A 13,353-nucleotide genomic window follows, 5' to 3' on the forward strand; every position below is an offset into this window, starting at 1 on the left:
AAAGCAGCATGCTACTGGCATAAAAACAGGCACATAGACCACTGAAACATAGTAGAGAGACCAGAATTTAATCCCCATGAATACAGACAGCTGATTTTTGACAAAAGTGCCCAGACGGAACACAACATTAAAGGAAGGATAGTCTTTTCAATAAATGGTAATGGCAAAATTGGATATAGAATGAAGTTAGGTTCCTGTCTGTTGCCAGATACAAAACTCACTTGGATTGAAGACCTAAATTTAAGACCTGAGACTATGAAATAGTTACAAGAAAACAAGGAAAACACTTCAAGGCAATGGAGTAGATGACTTCTTAAGACCTAAAATGCAGGCAACAAAAGTAAAAGTAAACAAAATGGCCTTATATGAATCTCAGAAGCTTTTGCCCAGCAAAGGAAACAACAGAGTGAAGAGACATCCAACAGACTGGGAGGGAATATTCCAAGCTCTTATCCAGCAAGGGCTAGTATCTAAAATAGATCAGCAACTCTAAAAACTGAACAATAAGAAAACAACCAATTCATTGAAGAAATGGGCAGAGGATTTGAATAAACAGTTTTCAAAAAAGTACAAATGGCCAAAAAATAAATGAAAAAGTGCTCAGCATTACTAGCCATTAGAGAAATGCAAATCCGCACCACAATGAGACATCACCTCACCTCTTTCATAATGGCTGTTATCCAAAAGAAAGAAAACAACAATGTTGGTGATGTTGACAGAGGGGAACTATTTTATGCTGTTGGTGAGAATGTGATTAGTGCAGCCACTGTGGAAAATGTATGGAAATTTCCTTAGAAACTAGAAATAGATTTGCCCTAGGAACCAGCAGTCCCATTCCTGGATAAATCATTTTATCAGAGATACATGTTCCACCATACTTATGGCAGCCCTGTTCACAGTAGCCAAAATGCAGTCAACCAAGGTGTCCATTATTAGGTGACTGGATATAGGAAATGTGATACATACACATACATGCATATACCACAATGGAATACTCTTCAGCTATAAAAAAAGAATGAAATCCTATCATTTGCAGCAAAATGGTTTGAACTGAAAGACATCATGTTGATCAAAATCAGCTGGCCATAGAAGAAAGGTAAATACTACATGTTTGCCCTTATGCATGGGAGCTAAAGTTAAAAGAAAATGATAGAGGAGGAAGGAAAGGAAAGGGAAATGGAAAGGGTTAAAGTTTGTATTAAATGATTGACCAACAGATTGATAAGAATTATATGCTCCAATGGTAAGAATGCTTCTGTGACTTTTAAAATTTGCTTTATATGAGTGAAGTTGGACATCTTTTCACTTGGTTATTGATTATAGTCCTCACCTATTTTTCTGCTGGACTATGGTCTTTCTATTTTTTTTTTTTTATTTTTTGAACTTTTTATTCAGTAGAACATTAAACCTTTGACTGTAATATAAATTTAAAATGTCATCTCAAACTTTTTTTGACAGGCAGAGTTAGACAATGAAAGAGAGAGAGACAGAGAGGAAGGTCTTCCTTTTTCAGTTGGTTCACCCCCCCAGGTGGCCCTATGGCCGGTGCGTTGCGCCGATCTGAAGCCAGGAGCCAGGTGCTTCCTCCTGGTCTCCCATGGGGGTGCAGGGCCCAAGCACTTGCGCCATCCTCCGCTGCACTCCCGGGCCACAGCAGAGAGCTGGACTGGAAGAGGAGCAACCGGGACAGAATCCGGCACCCTGACCAGGACTAGAACCCGGGGTACCGGCGCTGTAGGCGGAGGATTAGCCTAGTGAGCCACAGCACTGGCCTCACAAAAACTTTTAATAAAAATGAATTTTAATAAAAGTACTTAAAGCAACAGTAGTCAAGAAAAAGTGATTCCCTGTGGCCACAGGGCTGTCTTCCTCAGAGTTCCCCAGGCATGGATGAAGCTGGTTTGAGCAGGACTGATGGATTTTAAAATAATTCCAATTATTTACTATTTCTTTTGTCTTTTGCACACAAAAAGAAGTTACTGATAATTCTTTATTTTCTGTGTTTACCAAGATTGCATTACCCTCCTGCTATGTGTGTGTGTAACTGAAGTTTGTCACATAAGCTACCTGTATAGTACTTGGAACAAGAGAACAGTGTGTCAGTGCTGGGGACTGGTGTGTGAAACATTTTTCTTTCCTGGGTTTAAATTTTAGTCTTTGCTGCTGCGTTGATGTTTGGTAACAGAGAGTTTGCAAATCAAGTAGAGGAAGAAAATAGAAATTAGCTTTTTGAAAATCTGAAGTTACAAATGTGAAACAAAGCAGTGTTAAATACTTTCCCAAAAATGTGTAAGTAAATACATATTGATGAGACAATAAAATCAATCATTTGATATAAGAGTTTGGTATCACAGTTATCCAGAATTATAACCTAATGTTCCTTTGCCCTTTGTTCTCATTTATCTCATCATAAGATGGAAACTTCCCATGAAGTATATTACTTAAAAAGGAAAGAAATATAGGTCAGCATTGTGGTGTGGCCGGTTAAGCCATTGCTTGTAACTGGTGTCCCCTGTTGGAGTGCAGATTAGCTCCCAGCTGCTCCGCTTCTGATCCACCTTCCTCTTAATGTGCCTGAGAAGGGAGTGAAGATGGCTGAAGTGCCTGGACCCCTGCCATCCATGTAGGAGATCTGGAAAGAGTACTGGGCTCCTGGCCTTGGTCCTGTGGCCATTTGAGCAGTGAACCAGTGGATGGAAGATATGCTCTCTCTCTTTTTCTCTTTTACATACTCACTCTTTCTCGGTTGCTCTGCATTTCAAATAAATACATTTTTTAAAAAATCACCATTGACACTTTAATGTTTAATTTCTCAACTATATACAATTATATACATGCACAAAAGTCAGTATATGTGCCTACAAATAGATAGCTTTGGAAAACATGTGTGGTACCGATTGGGAAGCATATGATGTGTGTTATAAGAGGAGCTACACTAAAAAGAGTACCAGGTACAGGATAATTACCTTAGGTCTGATTGAAGTACATCTCAACTGAGAAACATGAACTGTAAATTTTCCAGGCTTTTCGTTTGTGTGGGTTGTCCAATTCATTTCGTCTTAAATACAGCCTAAGGAGGAAAAGCAAGCACACATTACATTTTATTTTAGGACTAACAGTCAAGCCCTGCAGTAGGCCCCCTTGGCCTTCGTGAAAAGCCTTGCTCACCACATTTAGAACCTCAGCCTTTTTTTGTGTCTTACTTGGCTTCCTCCACATCCCTCACAGAATACCTTCATCTTCGCTAACAAGTACCTCAGTGACAACATACTACCAAATCTTTTAGCATCTCCTGTTATAGAATTAATGACATCCAAGATTGATAAAGCATGTTTGCATAGATGACAATGCCACCAGAGGCTTGATGTGTAATAAGACCCAATAACAGTGCCACCATTGTGGTATAGTGGGTTAAGTTGCCACTTGCAATGCTGGCGTCCCATATTGGAGTGCTTGTTTGAGTTCCAGTTGCTCCACTTTTGCTCCAACTCCCTGCTGATGGCCTGGGAAGGCAGCAGAAGATGGCCCAATGGCTTGGACATTTGTTGCCTACATCATGCCTCTCCCTTTCCCTCTCTCTCTCCTTCTCTCCCTCTCCTCCCTCTTCCCCCCACTTCCCTCTCCCTCTATCCCCCTTCTCTCCCTTCTTCATGCTCTCCCTCTCCCTCTATGTCTCCATCTCCCTCTCCATCTCCCCTCTCCCACTCCCCTCTCCCCTCTCTCCCTCCTCTGCCTCCATCTCCCCTCCTCTCCCTCTTCCCTCTCCCTCTGCCCCTCTCCCCTCTCTCCCTCTGCCTCCTCTCCTTCTCTCCCTCTCCCTTTTCCTCCTCTTCATCCTCTCCCTCTCCCTCTCCCTCTCCCTGGCAGAGGCTTTAACCCAGTGTGCCACAACACTCTCAACTTTCAAATAAATGAATCTTTAAAGAATAATAAAACCCAATAATACTGTTTTTTTTTTTTTTTAAGAATGACATTGGTGTTTTTGGCCAAACAACATCCTGATAGCTATAAAATCTGCTTTGCCAAGTAGTGTGTACATGTAAAGCTTACAGAAATCTTTAGAAACTTACATAAAAATGATCTAATATTGCTTCTCCAGTATGAACACATTGTTTCAAAGGACAAAACTGTACACTGTAGTAACAGCCATTTTTCAGGAGTAGCACCAGGTTTCTCTATTTGAGGGACTTTGCCCATGTAATGAATCAAAGTTTATTGTTTGTTTACTTCCAGATATAAATGCATAAAAATTTTCCATGAAATGCAGCATTCGCCTTCAAAATCTATTAAATGTGCGTGTATCACAGGAGTGTGTGTGAGATGTTCCCTCTGCTGTCTTATAGGACTTGGGATGGCACTCGAGCCAGTTCAGATTTGCAGCAGAGTAGGGTTGGATGTGATGAATATCAAATAGAGCCACATGCAATTGCAACCAACTTCACTCTAACTTGAATAATTTTCAAAGTATCTTTTCCTTTGGGTTGTAGGGTATGTTGATACCATCTTTTCACCCCCACAGAACATAACCCCAAAGTAGAGCATTTCTAGATTCAGGAATGAGTTCCAGGTATGGGTAAAAAGGTCTTTGGAATGATAACCTTGAAATCCACTTAATAAATGCTTTTTAATAAAAAGTTTCCTGATTGAGTTGTTAGAAAAATGTGCAATTGGGAGACTAATAAATTATTTCTTTTCTCTCTTGATCCCTCTTTCTGTTATGCTCTCCTGCTCTCTTACCCTCTTGCCCTCTTTCCCCAGCCCATCTGGCTCCCCCCACCCAATGATAAACCTTTCCTCTAACTCTGGTGTCTGGTGTGTTTTGTGGCAGCCTTACATCAGTACAATGACTCGGATCCAGGCTCCCCCATTGAACTTGCTCTCCCTTTGGGAGAGCCTCCAGAAATTGTGCTTTAGATTAGCATAGGTTGATGATTGCTTCTAAGTGGATCAGCACTTACTGGGGACCTGCTATATTTTGAATTCAAGGTACTGTGCATAATCATATTGAATTTACTGGGAGTACGTTATCACCATACTCAGGATCTGATTTTAATCCTTTGTAACTTAGAACACAGTTCTCTGGCATGGCCCATGAGGATCATGCAACAGTTGAGTCTCATCTAGGTTTTAAATAATCACATTGAATAAGTGTAATGAAGAGATTATAACAATTGGCAAAAGAATGGCCATTATATCTTACACACAGGCATTGAAGATTAGGCTGTTTCTATTGGATTTATACTATATCCATACCTGTTATTTTGTATGAAAGCTGTATTGAACCAAAAGAAGAATGCACAGTTGTCGTAGTATTTGGGGAGATTCTAAAAAGACATGGTTAAAGAAAAAATGGTTATTTTCATAGTAAAATTGATACCAAGAACTAGTTCCACAGAATAATCTCTTTGGCGTCTTCCCTTCATTTATGCCTCTATATACTGCTCTAACAACTGTACCCATTAAATAGGCAGCACTCCTTGATAATACACCTAGAGACAAGGAGGAGACTAATAGAATGCTGTTGCTTTGTCCTTTTGTTTCTATCAGGAATTTCAAGGATAGCCTGGGCTTTGGGCATAGCAGTTAAGATGCCACTTGGGACACCCACATCCTATATAAGAGTTCCTGGATTCAAGTCCCAGCTCAGCTCCTGATTCCAGCCTCCTGTTAGTGCACACCCTGGAGGCAACAGGTGATGGGTCCCTGCAACCCACATGGGAGACCAGATTTGAATTCCTGGCTCCCAGCCTCAGCTTTCCCCAGCCATGGCTCTTGTGGGGAGTTGAGGCATAAACTAGCCGATGGGCAGTCTCTTCTCTCTGCCTTTTTTGTTTTTAATTTATTTTTTAAGGAATACAAATTTCCTAAGTACAATGTTAGAAATATAGTTATTCTTCACACCATACCCACCCTTCCACCCATACTCCCACCCCACCACCTCCTCCCTCTCCCTTTGCCAGTCTCATTCTCCATTAAGATTCATTTTCACTTAACTTTGTACACAGACCTACCATATGACCTATACTTAGTAAATATTTCAACAGTTTGCACACATACACAAACTGAGGAGTAGTATTATAGTTAACTCATAATGAAACTCATTGAGGGCAGAGGTCCTACATGGGGTGTTAGTGCACAGTGACTCCTTTTGTTAATTTAACAACTAATTTAACTAACAATTTATCTTATGTATGATTATCAGTGACCACCTGAAGCTCTTGACATGATCTGCCTAGGCTATGGAAACCTTGGAAGTCCACTAACTGTCAGTATTTGGACAAGGGCATAAGCAAAGTGGAAGCTTTCTCCTTCCTTTAGAGAAAAGTACATCCTTCTTTGATGGCCAATTCTTTCTGCTGGGGTCTCACTACAGAGTTCCTTCACGTAGCACATTTTTTGCCAGTGTCTTGACTTTCATTGCCTGAAATGCTCTCAATGTGCTTTTCAGCCAGACCAGGAAGACTGAAGAGCTGAATCTGATGTCAGAGTATTATTGAAGTGATGGTCATTCTGTTAGTCTGCTGTGTGAACTACTTCCCATGTTGGAACATTCTCTTTTTTAATTCTATTATTATTACCAGGCACTTGATCATATATATATATATATGATCACTTTAACACTTAATATGACCACTTTAACAACCAAGATGGGATTTTTACCATCAGGCTTAATGGGATTTGGAGTCCCATGACAAGTTTTTAAACTGTACCCTTAGAATTAAGTCCACAGGAATATATGCAGAATTATAGAGCTTTACAGTTACAAACTTCCTCTTCCCTCTCTTATTCCCACTCTTATTTTTTACTGAGATCTATTTTCAATTGACTTTATATACATATACATATATATACATATACATATATACATATATATGGTTAACTGTTAAGTAAAAAATTCAAAAAATAGTATGAAGGAAAAATAACAAAAACTGTTCTTCGACAGTCAAGATAAGGGGAGCTCAAGTCATCCCTTCTTGAAGTGAATGTTGATTTAACTTCTACAGATTTTGTTTTAGGTGCTCTATTAATTCTCACAGTTGAGAGAGAACATATGGTATTTGTCCTTTGGGGACTGGCTTATTTCACTAAGTATGATGTTTTCAAGATTCATCCATTTAGTTGCAAATGAACTAATTTCATTTTTTCTTTACTGCTGTGTAGTATTCCATAGTGTATGTATCCTATGATTTCTTTATCCAGTCTTTGGTTGATGGGTATTTATTTTGATTGCATGCCTTAGCATTGTGAATCAAGCTGCAATAAACATGGAGGTACAGATAACTCTTTTGTTTACTGATTTCATTTCCCTTGGGTAAATTCCTGGGAGTGGGATGACTGGGTCAAATGGTGGGTCTATATTCAGATTTTTGAGGTATCTCCAAACTGTCTTCCAGAGCAGCTTTACCAGTTTACATTCCCACCAACATGGGATTAGGGTATCTTATGATGATTCTTTTTATTTCTTGGTTTCTTTTGTTACATTTCCTTTTTCATCTCTAATTTTGTTGATTTGGGTCTACTCTGTCTTTTTTTTTTGGTTAGCTGGGCCAATAGTTTGTTTATTTTTTCAAAAATAGCTCTTCAGTTTGCTGATATTTTGTATTGTTTTTTGAATTCAATTTTGTTGAATTTTTTTTTCTCTAATTTTAGTTTTTTCTTTTTTTCTACTAGTTTAGGGTTTGGTTTACTGTTGGTTCATCCCCAGCATCCTGGCTCTAGTCCTGGTTGGGGCACCGGATTCTGTCCCGGTTGCTCCTCTTCCAGTTCAGCTCTCTGCTGTGGCCCAGGAGTGCAGTGGGGGATGGCCCAGGTCCTTGGGCCTGCACCTGCATGGGAGACCAGGAGGAGGCACCTGGCTCCTGACTTTGGATTGGTGCAGTGCTCTGGTCGCAATGCACCTGCCGTAGCAGCCACTTGGAGGGTGAACCAAGGGAAAAGGAAGACCTTTCTCTCTGTCTCTCTCTCTCTCTAACTCTGCCTGTCAAAAAAATAAAGTGAATAAAAAATGAATTCCTGTTATTTGCAAAAAAAAATGGATGAAACTGGACAACATTATACTTAATGAAATAAGCCAGTCCCCAAAATACAAATGCCTTATGTTCTCTCTCATCTGTGATAACTAACAGAGCACCTAAAAGGTGATCTATTATAGTGAAATTGACACTTTGAGATGCAGTGACTTTGAACAGCCTTTGTCTTGACTGTTGAGGAACACTTTTATTTTCCATACTATTTGTTGAATGTTTTACCTAGTATAAAGTTAATCAGATAGGTATAAAGTTAATTGAAAATAGATCTTAGTAAAAAATTAGGAATGGGACTGAGAGGGAGGAGGAAGAGTGGTAGGAGTGTGGGTGGCAGAGCGGGTATGGTGGCATAAATCACTGTGTTCCTGAAGTTGGATTTATGAAATGCATGAAGTTTGTATCCTTTAAATAAAAGATTCTGGGAAGAAAACAGGTTTCCTGGGAGAGCCACAGCTGCTGCTCACAGTCAGGCACTTAGGCATCAGGCATCTGCCAGGATAATGAAGCATCCTGTGAAAAGCACAGTGTAAACCTCCATGACCACCTCACCTGCAGTCCTGTCAGGGCAGGCTACAGTTTACAGCCACCCTCCAGAGAGCCCTCAAGACCAAACTACTGGCATATTCAACAAATATCAACCATTTCTATAAGGAACAGCTGCACTGAATAGTTAGCCCTACTTACTGAAGATGATACAGTGTTGATGATGATAGAAATATCTGACATTTTGAGTGCTTTCATAATCAGAGGCTGGATGTTACCCAAGTACCCTAGGCCAATTACCTTTACACCATTGCTTCTACTTAGAAACCACTGTTTGAGAATTTAGAGCAGCTCCATTAGGTAGGAGGCCACCAGCCAGTGTGGTAACTACCCAGACTTGTTTCAACTCAGTGACCATCTGAATACTTACAAGATTCTTTTCCAACAGGCAGCAAGCAGGGGATGAAGGAAGGTACAAGAAATAACTTTTAAGTTGCCCAGCATACTTGTTGGCAGTTCTGGTTGATGACTTCATAGGAATATGAATTGAAATTATTGAGGATTACTCCTTGGAATTTACCCCAAGGAAGTTAAATTGGCAATTAAAAGAGCTGTCTGCACCTTAATGTTTATTGCAGCTCAATTCACAATAGCTAAGACTTGGAATCAACCTAAATGCCCATCAACAGTAGACTGGATAAAGAAATTATGGGATATGTACTCTATGGAATCCTATACAGCAGTAAAAAAAAAAAAAGAAAGAAATCCGGTCATTTGCAACAAAATGGAGGAATCCTGAAAACATCATGCTGAGTGAAATCAGCCCGTCCCAAAGGGACAAATATCATCTGTTCTCCCTGATCGGTGACAACTAACTGAGCACCAAAAAGGAAACCCGTTGAAGTGAAATGGACACTATGAGAAACAATGACTTGATCAGCCCTTGACCTGACTGTTATGAACAACTTAATACTTCATCCCTTTTACTATTTTTTTCTTCTACTTAATACCTTTGGTTGAACTCTGTAATTAACACTCAATTATTCTTAGGTGTTTAAATGTAACTGAAAAGTGATCCCTGTTAAATATAAGAGTGGGAATAATAGAGGGAGGAGATGTACAGTTTGGCACATGCTCAATCGGACTTGCTCCAAATGGTAGAGTTAGAAACATGTTGGGATTCCAATTCAGTCCCATCAAGGTGGCATGTACCAATGTCATCTCACTAGTCAAATGATCAATTTCAGTTCATAATTGATCATAATGATAGGATTAAGAGTCAAAGGGATCACATAAACAAGACTAGTGTCTGCAAATACTAACTGATAGAATTAAAAAGGAGAGAATGATCCAACATGGGAAGCAGGATACACAGCAGATTCACAGAATGGCAGACGTCCTAAACAGCACTTTGGCCTCAGAATCAGCCCTGAAGACATTTGCATCTGGCTAAAAAAGCCCATGAGAGTATTTCAGGCATGGAAAGCCAAGACACTGTGGCAAAAAGAAACAAACAAACCAACCTAAATGAAAGATCTCTGTGAGTGAGATCCCAGCGGAAAGAACAGGCCATCAGAGAAGGAGGTACCTATATCTCTGAAGGGAGGAGAAAACTTCTAGTTTGACTATGACCTTGTCTAAATAAGATTGGAGTCGACGAACTCAAGAGGCTTCCATAGCCTTGGCAGCTCATGACAAGAGACTCGGGTGATTACTGACGCCATAAACAAGAATGTCAGTTGTTAAATCAACAACAGAAATCACTGTGCACTTACCTCCCCATGTAGGATCTCTGTTCTTAATGTGTTGTTCAATGTGAATGCTATAACTAGTACTCAAACAGTATTTTACACTTTGTGTTTCTGTGTGGGTGCAAACTGTTGAAATCTTTACTTAATATATACTAAATTGATCTTCTGTCTATAAAGATAATTGAAAATGAATCTTGCGTGAATGGGATGGGAGAGGGAGTGGGAGATGGGATGGTTGTGGGTGGAGGGAGGTTATAGGGGGAAAAGCCACTGTAATCCAAAAGCTGTACTTTGGAAATTTATATTTATTAAATAGAAGTTTTTTAAAAACATAAAAAAGAAACTATTGAGGATTATAAATTTGTTATATGCAGAATAATATGCAAACACAACAATTTATGGCTGGTCAGTAGAAGTTATGCAGATATGTTCAAGTAAAGAAAATGAAAGGCATTCTTATTTATTTGAAGTTAAATATAGGGTTAAATATAGTGTTAAAATAAGGTTAATTTTAAGTTAAATATAGGGTTAATGAATACTATTTGTAATAAGCATCAACTTCGAGAAAAGCAAAGTCCCATTCAGTTTATAGCAATGTATTTTAAAGGTATAAAACAAAGAAGTTGTCACTGCTATGTAGTAAAAACACGTTTTTTTAGCTCCTTGGTTTTTGTGAGTTTTTTGATTAGTTTTATATATATATATATCAAGTAGAATTTAGAAAAACACAAAGGAGCTTCATACATGTGAATTATATAGAACTTTTTTTAAAAAAGAGCAAAATATCTTAGATTACATGTGTTTTTCTTTTTTGAAAATATGTTAGTGATATGATGCTTTCTTATTCCTGGTTACGGATTGATGTCTCTCATCTCTGCTCTTGGGATTTGTAGCAATAGAAGTCCTAAATCAAAATCAATCAAAAGAGCAAACAAGTACAACAGCAGAAGTAATTTCTTGATTACTTACCCGAGAGAGAAATCTGACTTTAACGTCGTCATATAGGATTGGACAGTTCAACAATTCAATAATGACTTTGTCAGTTTCGACATCGTGAAATATCTGTGAATGAACACATGAAATTCAGAGCTAAAAATCTAGCTGCTGATGGGATCTGTAAAACTGAAGTGGTTTTCACTCATTCAGCCTTTCTGTATTTATCAAGTACTCTTAGCCTCATAGCAAACTCACTATATATATTAATAAATAGAACCTGTCGGGGCTGGCGCTGTGGTGTAGTGGGTAAAGCTGCGGGCCACAGTGCCGGCATCCCGTATGGATGCCGGTTTGAGTCCCGGTTTTCCACTTCTGACCCAATTCTCTGTGAAGGCCTGGGAAAGCAGTGGAGGATGGGCCCAGTTCTTGGGCTCCTGCACCTTCATAGGAGACCCAGAGGAAGCTCTTGGCTCCTGGCTTCAGATTGGCGCAGCTCTGGCTGTTGCAGCCATCTGGAGAGTGAATCAGCGGATGGAAGACTCTTTCTCTCCCTGCCTCTCCTCTCTGTGTGTAACTCTTTCAAATAAATAAATAAATCTTTAAAAAAGTAAATATAAACTCTCTTTTCTGTAAAGTTGCGAGTCTATAAATTTCTGTAACATTGTTTCAAAATTATATTGGGACACTTATTTATTTATTTATTTTTTATTTAGTAAATATAAAATTTCCAAAGTACAGTTAATGGATTACAATGGCTTCCCCTCCCCATAATTTCCCTCCCACTCACACCCCTCCCATCTCCCACTCCCTCTCCCATTCCATTCACATCAAGATTCATTTTCAATTATCTTTATATACAGAAGATCAATTTAGTATATATTAAAAAGATTTCATCAGTTTGCACCCACACAGAAACACAAAGTGCAAAATACTGTTTGAGTACTAGTTATAGCATTACTTCACATTGGACAACACACTAAGGACAGATCCCACATGAGAAGTAAGTACACAGTGACTCCTGTTGTTGACTTAACAATTTGACACTCTTGTTTATGGTGTCAGTAATCTCCCTAGGCTCTTGTCATGAGTTGCCAAGGCTATGGAAGCCTTTTGAGTTCGCTGACTTCGATCTTATTCCCACAGGGTCATAGTCAAAGTGGAAGTTCTCTCCTCCCTTCAGAGAAAGGTACCTCCTTCTTTGATGGAGCCCAGTTCTTTCTACTGGGATCTCACTTGCAGAGATCTGTCATTTAAGTCTTCTTCTTTTTTTTTTTTTTCCCCCAGGGTGTCTTGGCTTTCCATGCCTAAAATACTCTCATGGGCTCTTCAGCCATATCCGAACGCCTTAAGGGCTGATTCTGAGGCCAGAGTGCTATTTAGGACATCTGCCATTCTATGAGTCTGCTGTGTATCCCGCTTCCCATGATGGATTGTTCTCTCCCTTTTTGATTCTATCAGTTAGTATTAGCAGACGCTAGTCTTGTTTATGTGATCCCTTTGACTCTTAGACCTATCAGTGTGATCAATTGTGAACTGAAATTGATCACCTGGACTAGTGAGATGGCATTGGTACATGCCACCTTGATGGGATTGTATTGGGATCCCCTGGCACAGTTCTAACTCCACCATTTGGGGCAAGTCCGATTGAGCATGATATTGGGACACATTTGAAAAGCAAAGTGTTTGATTTATTTTCAATTAAGTTTAGTCACGTAAACATTACTGTTTAATGTGTTATGGTTTTCATAAGTTGGACCACTTTTGATAATACACTCAAATCTTCAGTTTTAAAGTTGACACTGCCATTCAAGAAGCAATACAGAATGCTTAATCCAAAATCATGTGTTTTTGATGGGATCATTGGTAAGCTCCATTGCAGGCCTTTAAATGAAGTGATTAACGATAAACTTTCCAGGAGGAACAGATTTGGAATTATACTAAATATTTCTTTGTTACAGATTTATTTTTATACAATAATGGTATAGAAAATGAGAAAGACTTACGCTGGGCCCTGTGAAAAGCATAATAAGATATAGACTCAGTCGGTCCCTTCAGGGAGCTGGGCATGTAAAGAATAATAGTATAACTAATGTCAGGCTACATGGTGAAGACTGAGTGTGCTGTTATGAACTGCAGGGGGTGGTATTATTAGGCAA

The 13,353-nt window shown here is 39.2% G+C and overlaps 1 long non-coding RNA gene and 1 pseudogene across 2 annotated transcripts in view; one reads left to right on the forward strand and one right to left on the reverse strand.

The window, feature by feature from the left end:
• Positions 1-13,353, forward strand: part of LOC149124622 (cellular tumor antigen p53 pseudogene) — a 50,813-nt pseudogene that overhangs the window by 18,836 nt on the left and 18,624 nt on the right. The window lies entirely within an intron of this gene.
• LOC149124624 (uncharacterized) lies at positions 56-12,475 on the reverse strand. The gene is made up of 3 exons (XR_016212928.1): positions 11,231-12,475; positions 5,254-5,324; positions 56-3,070 (listed from the first exon to the last, which is right to left on the reverse strand). It is a non-coding gene; the product is annotated as an uncharacterized LOC149124624 (long non-coding RNA).

Source organism: Oryctolagus cuniculus, chromosome 9, assembly GCF_051225735.1.
Source record: "Oryctolagus cuniculus isolate XC-2025 breed Fujian yellow rabbit chromosome 9, ASM5122573v1, whole genome shotgun sequence".
Classification (NCBI taxonomy): domain Eukaryota; kingdom Metazoa; phylum Chordata; class Mammalia; order Lagomorpha; family Leporidae; genus Oryctolagus; species Oryctolagus cuniculus.